Raw genomic sequence first — 12,981 nt, 5'->3', positions numbered from 1 at the left:
GGGAAATGAGAGCAAATACAATACATAAGTAGAATACGTTATATGAATTCTCTATGTAATTTTTTTTCCTTTAAGTAAGTAAACATCTGTCAATTGAAATATTTTCCTTAAAAAAATTACAACACGGTTACCCTGCCGCAATAGGGGGCATTAGGGGGGTGAAAGTGCACCGACAAGGTCGTAAAATGAATAATGAATGTGTTGAGTTTGCAGTGTTTATTGTCTGTATTCCCTAAAATTTCTTTTCAATTTTACAACGAACAAAGTATCCCTGAAAAATATAAATTATTGCAAATTCCCCAAAAAATATCTTTCATTCACTGCCGATTTCACGCTGTGAGAAAGTAGACAAAATCGTATGAAATTCATGTAATTTGAAACATGCAATTTGGACAATTTTCTACAAAAGAACATCTGTGTTCTCTTGTGTGTCTTTATTGGTGATTTTGCACGTCTTTTCACCATTGTCGCATATCTTATAACTTATTTCACTCGCAAATTCACTGGATTATCCTGCAGGAGGGGAAGAAATTGGTGAATTGGAAAAATGTGAAATGATGTGTTGAAATGATAAAGTTTCATTTCTCGCTCTTTTTTTTCTCTGAGAATTTCAGGTATATATCGACGAATTGAATTCCCCCGCCCTGAAGTCCTCGACTCCTTGCCAAGACACACCTGAGCACTATCTTTGCATGGCCAGAGCATTTTGTGCTCGTCATCAATTGATTTCGCTATTTATTCGCGGTGCGTGCCACACACAAAATCGATTTGTGCTCGAGAAAATGTTATTAGTTCGAAAATTGCTGGGTGACACACAAAGTGAAGGTATTGGCTATGTATGAATGATGGCACAGGGAGTGGGGTGGGGGTGGGGGGAGTGCTGAAGCACGTGGGTCTATTCTTTGACTGATACCACAGAACATTATTTATTGTATTTCTTCACAATATTGCCGCAAATTGGCTGAATTCCTTCGTGCGACCAAGACAACATTCAAACAGTGCCATTGTTTGACTCAATGGCAATTCTCACCCCACAGCAATTCTGCAAATTTCGGTGGTTATTTTCTTAATTGAATTTCTACTTTTATTCGCGCACACGTGGGTTGATGTGGAAATATTTCGAGAGACTCTCCAAATTGTTATTTGCAATCTGATAGCAAATGAAAGTCACGACGATGATGGCAATGTGAGAAGGATGCGCAACGTAAGTAGATAAATATGAGAGTCTTGTTGTGAAGATGGAAGAATCAGGGTTCAATTCTCTATTCATCTTCAACTTCATATGACAAATTTATTTGCAAAAGTTTAACGAGCCAAACAAAGTGGGAATATTTTGCTGAAAATCTTTCATTGCTCTCTCAAATGTCAACATAACATAAAAAAAAAATTCTCAGAAAATCTCTCAACTCTTTCACCCAAGCACGAGTTTTCAAGAGAAATTGATTGAAAATTGACTGTAAATTTTTGTCACGCGCTCTTCCCATTCGCTTTATGCCTCAACAATAAACCTCAAAGTGTGCAATAAAGTCTCGCTGACTTCACGGTCTGCGATGTCTTTAATTCCCACCCGCAAGTGTACATATTTGCCAAGTGATATTTAATCATTAATTCGGGAGACAGGCATAAATTGTGGATAAATATTATTTTCTAATTTGAGAAAAATTACAAACATCCCACACAATGTCAATATTCCTCCTCGTTTATTGCAGCCACACATAAAAGTCACAAGAAGTATGAGTTGTGAAAAATCAATTGGCTTTCCCATCGAGCCCTTGAATCAATATTTCACGAGGGATGATTTCAATGGAAGTTTCACCCTTTCAGCGTCAATATGACATAAATTGTGCTTTTTACCTCTGTTTGATGCAAAATTCATTGCCAGGTGCTTTGGAAATCGATTTGCCATTGTACAACATTTAATACAGAAACCTCTCCACGGTACTTGAAGTCCATTTCAGTAGTATCACCTTGGAAATTGCAATTTCTGACAATACAAGAAGGTTGTGGAGCATTCTTGAGAATCTTTTCTGCTGCATTTGCATAAGTTGGCTGAATTAGATTGTAGAACAAATGACGACAAGAGTGAATTGCGAATACCAATGAATTCTTCCTATCAAAATTGGAAATTCATGAGCACAACCACGGATTTAACTATCCAATTTGGTTCAACTGCAGGTTGTCGAAACGCTTTAGAAACATTGCAAGTAGTTATCTTTGTTCCTTTTGTATTTATTGAATCAATTGAACAAATAAAGTGGAGAATACAAATAGTTGGCCGTCACGAAAAATGCAAATACAATAATAATGACGACATTCAACTTGGAATGTGAAATTATGCAATTGAAGGTATAAACTGAAAGAATGCTGCAGATCAAAGGAAAGGGGCAATACAAGACACTGTGAAAATGGTGTTCATTGATATTGAATGAGACACCTTTCCAGACACACACGCGTCCTCTTTGTGTTGTGATTTCGGGCCAACAGCACCAATCATGTGCTTTCGACTACTCTTTGGGCTGGTAAAAGTGAAAAGGACGAGAGGTGCGGAGGAGAAAGTCAACATGGAACATTTGTAGCTTTTTCTTACTCTTCTCACTCGTGATTTTCCTTGTTCCTTTCTTTGGCTTTTCTTCCGCATGGATTGTGCTGAAAATTGTACAGAGAAGAAATTGCCTCATTTTTCCACTTAAACGGCTCACCCTGAAAAAAGAATCTTCACTCTTTCACTCCAAGAAACCACAACCAAGATTCCTTACTCATCGACGTTTTTTCTGGACGTTCACCAGTGTGGCTTTCGATCGGAATATTAGATTTTCTTTCTCATTGGCATGTGTCGCTGAGATAAAATTCCAAGGAAAATATCCTATCGGGGCCTCAGTTGGGCGACGGAGGAGGAAAAACCGGCTCTCCGGGTGAAGAAGGTAGGAAAAGCTGTCTCTTAAGACAGGGTTGGCGTGTCAGTTGTGGCGTGATATGTCGGACAAGTATGGATTTATAAAAATAAGATTCACCTCAATGAAACTACTCGCAATGTTCAGATGGAAATCGCCCTCAATATTTCCTCCAGCTCTCACCATCGGTCCAATAATAACTTTTAAATATGCAGAAGCCCAGAATCAAGGTCGGATTTAAATTGCCTAGGCCTTGGCAATGAGTTTGATTTGCAGTCAAAATGTAATTTCAAATCTGGAAGAGCATAATTCTGAGAAATTTTATCAATTACATGGTAATTGAATACTGAATTAAATTCAATGTTTACCTCACAGATTTCCTCCCTTAATGTCGCGCTTTTAGCGACTGCCATTAAAGTGAATCCTTTAGCGACATGCCTTGAGAGACAATAAATAAAGACCTTGTGTAAATATCTCAAATGTCTCCTGAATTAATTTAAAACTGATTGAAATCAAGTCCCATGGGAAGAAAATCTAATTTAATTGCTAGTCTGTTGAACTTGACGAGTGTGGGAAAACTTGCAGGAAACTTCAACAAACTCCTATGATATTAGCATATTTATTTGCGAGACCTCATTAATGCGGAGCATCGCAATTTACCCAGCAATTCAGCGAATCGATATTGAAAGACCGTCGATTATAGGGTTTTTTCCCCTGCGAGAGTGGAATTTTTAATTTAACCGAGAGGGAACGATATATCGGTCATTAGATGCAGTGCTTCCAGCGGGAATGCATGTGGAAAAATACTGATAAGGTCGAAAAAAAAGAGAAAATTGGCTGTTTACTTTTCTCGTGTGGTTTTTTATGAAATTTTCATTATCAAGAACATACAATATTTGCCGGAGGAACAGTGAAGATTACCAGGGATGAAGGGAACACAACCAGTTGATGACTAATAAATATCCATGGCACGTATTTTCACCCTAATGGCTTTCTGATGCTGCCACCCACCTCTGGCCATAAAATATTCATCGGAGATTAACAAGAAAACTTGCAGTATTATTTTTTATGCTAAACATCATGAACTTGATCTCATGACTTTGCGTAGGCTAAATCCGGAGAAAGTTTTCTGACTCTCACGATTTTAAATGTCACATGCAAAAAGCTTATTACATAAATAATTGAAAAAAAAGACACAATAAATTTTCATTACACTTCATGTTTAAAATAGACATATGAATGAATGGCTGAAGAAGTGGTTGAATAATTAACTCATTACGAACTATCATATTTTGACAAACTCACGGTACTTTGTTTACAACACCCAATTGCTTAAAGAGAATTGAGGAAGAACCCAGTGAGGATTGATTCAGTTCACGCGCCAGAATCTGGCAAAGAGCCAATCTTCACGAGAGATTAGGCGGTCTATTTCTTCTCAAATTCACGTGGGACGATGGAAATTAACCTGAATTAATTAAATTTCGCAGCTGATAGCTGAAACAACAGGTTGATTAGTGGGCCAATTGAAGCTGAATTTGCCTCTATATTGAATACATAGTCTGTAGACTAAACATGAACAGAGCACGGAACTATGCATGAGTTTCAACAATGTGACTCCAATCAAAGATGGATTAATTGAATTTTAATGCACAACAAGGCTGTGAAAACAAGAGGAGAGCTAATGAATAAGTGAACTAAATGAGTTTTTCAGCGTGAATTGTGTATCGAAATTCGGAGAATCAATTTAATCCTGCGTACGAAGGACACGAAAGGCTTTTGAGCGAGTATGTGGTGAAAAAAAAATTCACATTCACGGTGACACATCTCGCACTAAATCATCCTTGCAGTTGAAAAAAAAATGTGTAATTTTTCTTCCTCCCGCGGTGTGAATGAGGTACTTGATGTCACTCCTTGAGGTCAACAAGTGTCATAGAGAGACACAATGCGAGATTCATATCAGTGTCTGGTTGGGGGATCCCTGGCGGATTACACAATACCGAAAAGGTGTATTCATGGCTGAAGAAAGAGGAGCAGAAGAATAGAAGCTCCTTCACCTTGTATACTCGCTCATTCTTTATGCTGTCGTCTGTATGAATTCCCACTGATTAGTCGAAGCTCGGATTATGTATTTTAATACCTAGACAAGGTTTTTCATCACTCATCGTCGTCCTTTTCTCCTTCATCCACTCCCTATTCATATAATGTTCAGCCATCTCGGTATTAACCGCAAGTTCAACAATTCAAAGAGTAAGGGAAAGTTTTTCGGACACTCTCATCAAGGATTATTATCAGCTTTCTTTCCCTAAGCTTCGCTTCATTTACAATTGAGTGAGAGACATTTCATCAAATGCATTCATAATTCCACCTTGATATGCATAAAAAAAATAACTTTAGCAGGAAATATTTTTTCAACAGTCATGCTTCATTAAGTTGACTCGAGTTACAGATAAAAGTTTCACGGAGATCCTTTTGATGGAGTAACCTTTGAGGTGAATGCGAGGAAAAATGTGTATTTAGTAGATGAATTATAAAATAGCCTCTGCGCCTTGTTTGTTGTGGAAAATTGCAAATATAAGCCGAGGAAAATCCAAGGGATAACTTCTCGACTTAATGTAGTGTACACGAAAAGTTGTAAATTCTATTGAATTGAAACTAATAACAAAAGAGGAGTTGAGAACTTTATTGAACTGTCTGATTTTATTACATTTTTAGACAAGGAAAAACTTCTTTATTCTTCATAAACCTCCCTCTATCCTATGACCCATATCAGGGAATATTTCATCGACAAAACATGCTCAGAATGAATGGAGTCCTCATGAAATTTTCGCGAGGAAATCTCTTTCTCCTTCTCCTCGCCGTCCAAATAAAAATGCGATGGCATATGGCTGTGAGTACATGTGTTGTATTTCAATAAAAAGATCAAATATTTAACTGTGGAAAATTGCTTCTCTGGCGTGTTAAAGCTCCACAAAGGCACAGACACGATGACAACACCAAAGATTTCCCTTTATGCTTCCCGCTGAAATGGAGCTTTTGGACTGACATTTTTTCTGGGAAACAGAAATTTCACTGACATCGAAATGGGAGATTTTTCTGGGATTCACTTTATTTAACTGATTTTACATGTGGAGATGGTGATGATTTAGACAGCAATTTAATTGAATGAAAGGCGACCAGAGACAAGAATATCTGCGAGTGTCACTGAACGAGACAGACACGATTTAGGGATGGAAAGAATTCAATCGCATGAAAATGCCAACAAAAATTAGCAGCACTTTAACCCTCCTTAGCGGTGAAAGTCTGCCCCAAAATCTCATTATCGCGACTGCTCAGTGAATTTATGCTCTGTCACGATGCTCAGTGGTGGTGAAAATTAAATGAATTCCCATCCAATTATTGAATATGATTTACCAGCGAGGGCACAAGGAAGAGACCAATTTGGCAAAAGAGAAAATAAATATACTTTGCTAAGTCGTCTCATTCTTCCACATCATCGCTGGCGAATTGTGTAACTTCGGCACACGTTTAATCCTTTTCCTACCTGTGTGAATTATATGAAAATTATCTACATAGAACACACACGAGCAATTTGCCACACACTCACTCGCTCCTCCATTAACTCTGCCTCACACGCCAAAGTGGGTGTTTTAGCGGCAGAAAAAGCCTCCCCCAGACACCCACAATCCCCACTCGCAAACTCATGATTTTCAGTTGGAAAATCCACCGCAAAATAGCACAAGAAGTAGTCATGTTTCAAACACTTCGTGGAACATTTTCACACCCGTTCGCCGGATGGATTATTGAGTGTTGAATTTCCATGTCTGATGTAGCGAGAGGGAATAAATGTTCCCATGAATTGCAGTGGATGACTACAAATTGAAAAGTTGGTTTAATTAAAAGTTTACTGTCGGTTAACCACCTTTGGAATATGGAAAATTCTTTCTTTTTATGAAACCGTTGTTACATTATGAATGGCAGTCAAGAACAAGCGAATTTTAGCAATTCAAAACTTTCCGTAAATTAACATTTAGCTTAAAGTAGTGAAAACATATTTTGAGTTCTTGATTTCGAAGCCCTGAAGACGTTGAATCCTGAAAAATCCATCAGAAAATATATTGTATTTTCTGGCTAAATTTCTCTGTTAGTGTTGCGAAATCATTTTAATATGCCTAGTGAGACTTGCTAGTGAGAGCAAGAATGAAAGTTACTTCGCACATCTTAAGGGCGCATTGACCCTTTGATGTTATAAGTGGTGCGACTCTTGCATTAGGAGGAAGTGTACGTTCTTCCCCTCAGCAGTGTATATTTTGCCAATTACACGCTCTCATATTCCGTCTATGGCCCACCCACCGGGAAAAACTTCAATCTCTTCCCCACGTCGAGGATTCCACCCTCAATCTCACTGAGCGCCAGCAAACAAACCGCACATTATTATCATTTGTATGCTGCCGACTCGCATGGGGGCTCCCCTCATGTGGAGCTTCTTTGGGGGCTTTTCTGAGTGCTCAAGCAGCTTCACAGTGGGCGGAATGAAGTGCGTGGCATCAGAACAGCATAGGGAAGAGTGGTGTGCAGTATTTTCAGTAAATATCACATTTTCCAAATGATATCATGTATACGAGGAGTCTTCACTTCGCAACAACTCTGTCACGAAATAGTTCTTCCTGCGTTAATATGAAAAAATGATAGGGCGGAGCTGTGAGAGGATATTGCATGATCCAGTTCCTGGCGGGAATGGCGATAAAATCGTCTTGTTCGCCTTCCTGAAAACATCATTAAAGTGCCAACATAAAGTACAATTAGAGTCTATCAAGTGACAGAGAGCGGAAACAGAAATCGCTCACATATGCTGTTTGCACTGCAATTGCAGATTTTCCATTTTCTACTCGACACAGGGATGGAATTGCATTGAAATTGGAGAAATAAAAATGTGATACATGAGAATAAATTGTCTTGTTCGAGATATTCTCTTGCACTTTACTTCAATGCTGAGAGACCAAGAGCGACATTGCGTATGTGAAGCAAACATGTCCCCAGAGGAATGACGAGGAACTTTCCACTGTGACTCTCTTCGACTTATCTTTGAGTCAATTTCATATGAAATGCCAAGCAATTTGACGTTAAATTCGCAATTTACTCAACGAAATACAACACTTTATGTATTTGCTTACACACAATTTACCACGAAATGAGTATCTTTTATGATGGCCACAAACTCATGAGGAAAAGGATAGATTCTTGCCGACTTTTGTGTAAACACAGCGGAATTACTTGTGTGTTGCGAATATCAAAATACATCGCTGCAATTAAAGTTCATTTCCTTCCCATAATTCATCGCCGCACAGCTCATGGAAAGCATTCGTCTCGTGCACGGCTCTTGCATTGTGATGCCTTCATGTCTTGCCACCCCGTCTAGATTAAATTCATTTCTCACAATTTCGCGCTGCTATTTGATAAATTCTCAGGATACTTCAGCGGAATGTTTACAGTGCATGAATATATGCTTAATGGATTGTAAAATTGGAAAATTTTCACGCTGCCAGGCAAAAAATAGCATATTTGCATGTTGAGTAGTTTGTGCAACAATCTCATCAGTTACTTTAACTCCTTCTGACAATGAATACTCGCACACACTCAAGCAACGTGCTGCAGAACATCCTTGCCAGGTCAATGCTTCGCTCCTTTAAGATTCAGATTTCATAATAAATTTTAAATATTAAAACATATATTAAAATTTATTCGGCAAATCCTTTGAGTAATTTATCTGCACAAAATTTGCCCGAAAGAAGTCTTGCTTCGGTACACTAAAAGCTCTGAAAAGCTCGTGTTTCCATCACATTTTGACATTGATCGATTTGAGCTGAATAAATGGGACAGTTATCCGAAAAAGAAGAGGAGAAATGAGTGAAATATTTGCATATAGAACAAAATCAAATATTTCTACTCTAACCAATCAATTATTTGCTATCAATATTTGTGAGTTAAATACACGGAGAGACGGGGTATAAATTAAACAGAGAAGACACCAAGCTTATTGAATAAATTATTCAATGTACACCACGATTTGGACTAATTTGGAGATGATAAAGAATTCAGCTCGTTTGTAAGATGCATGAAAAGCTAATTAAATTCTGTCCAAGAAGCAATTTAGCAACCACTTGAGGAGAATTTACATTGAACTTGAGCTATTTTCACCGCACAATTAAATTTAAAAAAGAGATAAATGAAGCGTCTTTGTTGAGGAATAAGAGGCATGGTTTCTTTCCCATCATTCCACAGAAATAGATTTTTTGTCCCCCTAATTTGTATCCCAACAGTTGTCTCATTTGTTATTCTCTTGCCAGAATCGCAATTCGAGTGGACAGAGTTGAGAGGGAGACGAGAGAAATCTAGATTCATTCACGAAAATGTGTTGAGTCTATTTTCACAACTCCAATCTTGATAACTGTATGTATTTTTTATGTAAAATTCTGACCCTTCTTTCTATTTCCTGGTTGTAAAATTTTCCCCAAAACTATCCCCTTGAAAATTGGCTCAAGAGTGATGAAAGATTCACAGCATAATCAGAAATTTAAATTAATTTGGACTCTTATGAAGAAAGAAAGGAGATAAAAGCTGAGTGCTTAAGAAAATTTGAGGGAGAAACTTTTTTACATCGTGATAACGAGACCTAATGAACGCCATTGAGGATTGCCACTTACAAGAATTCCTTGGTGATGTTGAACAAAGAACGGAAAAATTCATGGAACTCAAGATGGAACTTTAATGCTCTTGAGAGTTGCACAACTCAAACCTAATAAAAATGTGCACAAAACTTTGCCATCGCAGAAAACTTGTTTTTTTCTGTATCAATTCAAAATTACCATCATAATGAGGGAAATCAGCTTTGAAAGCATTAATAAAAGCTCCATTTCCCGAAGAATGCAGTCTCCTGTCATTAGTTTCAAGACACTCTCGTAAGAGGTTTGCTGTAGAGCTTCCACGAGTCTTTCCGCAATATTGTGATAATGTGGAAAAGTCTCCCAAATTGCAAACGGCTTACAAGAATTTTCAGGGAAAACAATTTGCTGCCCATTTTATTAGTGGTAAATAATCTTTGGTATTTCTCCTACCTATTTTTCAGGCTTTGTGGCCTTCACTCGGTCCTCTCATCATCAATGTACAATGTCTATGTCAGAAATAGATTGAGAACTCTGGGCAGGACAGACGAGAGAGAGAGCATAAAAAATGTATTGCATGAAAATGGGTGGTGAATTGAATGGAAATAGTGTGACAATCGAAATGTAAATCTTTAATGAAGGTAAAAGTTGAAAACTTTCAAGTTCTTTCAGGCGTTGTTCGCTTATTGCCACTGTGCATGACTGTACTTCCCTCATCTATTCCTGTACACTTCCTATTCCACAGCGCTGGAGCGCAAATGAAGCAATTCAGTGTCAAGAACACTACACGAGATTTCGAATGCCATGGAGGTTTTAAATGTTTAATCTGGCGGACTAGTAATGTGATTTCGGATTTCAGCATGTCTTACAACTTCTGCCGCATTTGGGACTTTGTCAGCTGTAAATTCAGGCAGTAATTGAATTATTTGTGGTGTCAATAGCGAAGTGGGACAAGTGACGTTCTTGTATACAGCTCGGAAATAGTAATTGAATTTTTGTGAATTCCCGAGAATCCGGATAAAGCTAGTGCTACAGAATTCAGCGGACGGAAAATTCATTTTCCATGCATTCATAATGCAATGCTTAAAGATCAACAAAAGCCCCACCAGAGAACCTAAATACACAACCCCAAATTAAAGAATAGGGAAGCAAGTTTTATGTGAGGCTGTTGGAGTGAAAAAAAGTAGGTATAAAAACACACAGAGAGTCAAAAGGAGGAAAAATCAACAAGGAAATTCATCTGAACGGTCGAAGGAACATTGAATTCTAAATCTTCCAATAAACACTTGACAAAACACTCCGGTCTCACTTCACCCCATTTTTTTCTCAATCACCCACTCTAATCTCGCCAACACCCCCACGTATCGACATCCCATCCTGGGACGCAGATTTGGAAACGTGCGGCAATGGAATTGAATTGGTGGCACTTGCCGAGGGAGACTTTTATTAAAGGCATCCTCAATCTTCAGTTCCTGTTTGGAATGTGACGTGCCATATTAATCTCCTGGCGATTAGGAGGCACCTCGAGAGACCTCCCAGGGGGGGATCTCGAGAATTATTGGGTGAAAGTGAAAGGCCAAAAACAAATATTACCATTCATCGCATAGTATTCGCCCAGGAGCGATGAATAATTGATGAACACCTGAGATTTCTGGAGGAGTCTTCTCAGAAATTTTCGATAAAATACGCCTCACGATCTCCACCAAAGTTGAGGATGAACTCTTGAAATTGTTTCGCAACATCAAAAGGCATCACAAAAGAGAATCACTCAGTGGAATGCTTTACAGTGAAAAACTCATGCAAATATAATTTACGGATGAATTATTTAAGTTTGCGGAGGTGGAGGATGAAATTGAAAGAATTCTGCGTGGATAAAAAGTGCGGAGGCCCCATTGCGAAACCCTTTAAATTGCACCATTCTCAGTGAATAACCCAATTTTGCCGCGAGGGATGTTTAATCAAAAATCAATTTTCACACCCATAAATTACCAATTCAATCTCTTAACCTAATGGAGATGAAATAATTCAATGGAAATATACTGAAAATTCACTCACTCAATTGCGGCAAAATTTGAGAGTTTGTCGTTGTGAATAGAAGTGAATAAAAATACGGAAAAAGGAACATCTTTGCATGGAAAGTATTTCGCAACTTTTATTGTTCAAACTCGGGTGGTAAAAAGGATTGCGAGAGAATATATGTAAGTAAATGGGATTTTCTAATTATATGAAGGGTTTGAATGCCAACATTATTAGCATAATGGAATAATTTAAAGGGGCGGAGCAAGGGAGTAGGCGGAGCATTAGAGAATTTTCGTCAAGAAGCAGTAGGATTTGATTGAAAGTCTGTAAAAGGTTGTAAGATTTCAGCAACTCCTTATCTAACAAATGCTCTGCGCGTGAAGAGAATTTTATGGGATCGCTTTGTACTTCGACAGCATTTCGCTGAGCTTTTCACCTTCGTTCCTCCGCATACAAAAGGCCCTTCAATGTAACTTTCAATACACAATGAATTTGGCAAATTGTGAAATTTGCCAAATTTCCAGGAGGAGTTTTGTGTGAAAAAGTTCCCACGCTTGAGAAATTTTCAGGGGTAAAACAGAATCATGCCGTGGGCAAAGGAATTCCGTCCGCCAGAGTGTGTGGCAAAGTTTCGCAATTGAAACCAACATCTCAGCCGGAGGAAAAAGGCCACCCACTCCTGGGTCGGAGATCGCCTCGCATTTGCGTGAAGATAGCTCATGTTTTGTGTAAATGATGTGCCCAATTCTACATCTCAACACCGGTCTCTCGTCAATGAAATCCCCGTGGAGGGCAATTGCGCTTGAATGGGCACAGAAGGTGAATATGGGATTGTTCTATTCTTGATCTGCCTCCTCGCAGGCATTCAAATGAATATTGTATTAAATGAAGACGAAGAGGAGCAGAAGAAAAAGTCGATGAGAGAAAATTGATTTCCACCTGATTTAGTGTGAGACTGAGGTGGAAAATGATTTTTTCGGTGGCAATCGACTTAATAGAATTTTTGAGTACAACGCGGAACTGAACAAGGAAAAGGAGAACCCTTGAGAAAAGCTTCACTATCTGCCGTCAAACAGTGACACACATGACTTGATATATTCAAATGGTAATCACATTTCGGCGCTAAATCTCATTTGGAATTATGCAAGAAAATTCACTACCTCAATATTCGCACACAAAAAAAGCATGAAAGAACCCACTTTCCGCTGTGAAATTGCAAATTTAGACACACACACGAATGGAGTGGAGGAAAAGAAACATCGGGTTTGTATGAAATTGTGAACAGATGTGCAAATAATGAGGATAAGACAAAAGTAAATAAGACCGCTTAGCTGCTGAAAGAAACCGCATGAGAAAGTGTAGTGCAAAAAATCTATTTTCTTCCTTCAACACCATTCAAACGACACCAGTGG

The 12,981-nt window shown here is 38.4% G+C and overlaps 1 protein-coding gene across 1 annotated transcript in view; it reads right to left on the bottom strand.

Annotated features, from left to right (window-relative positions):
* The window catches only part of LOC132261651 (uncharacterized), a 35,854-nt gene that overhangs the window by 20,028 nt on the left and 2,845 nt on the right, over positions 1–12,981 (bottom strand). The gene's annotated exons all lie outside the window — the stretch shown is intronic.

The sequence above is a fragment of the Phlebotomus argentipes genome, unplaced genomic scaffold (assembly GCF_947086385.1).
Source record: "Phlebotomus argentipes unplaced genomic scaffold, Phlebotomus argentipes genome assembly contig_15, whole genome shotgun sequence".
In the NCBI taxonomy this organism is placed as follows: domain Eukaryota; kingdom Metazoa; phylum Arthropoda; class Insecta; order Diptera; family Psychodidae; genus Phlebotomus; species Phlebotomus argentipes.
Note: the sequence above shows the minus strand (reverse complement) of the source record. Positions and strands in the feature narration are given on the sequence as shown.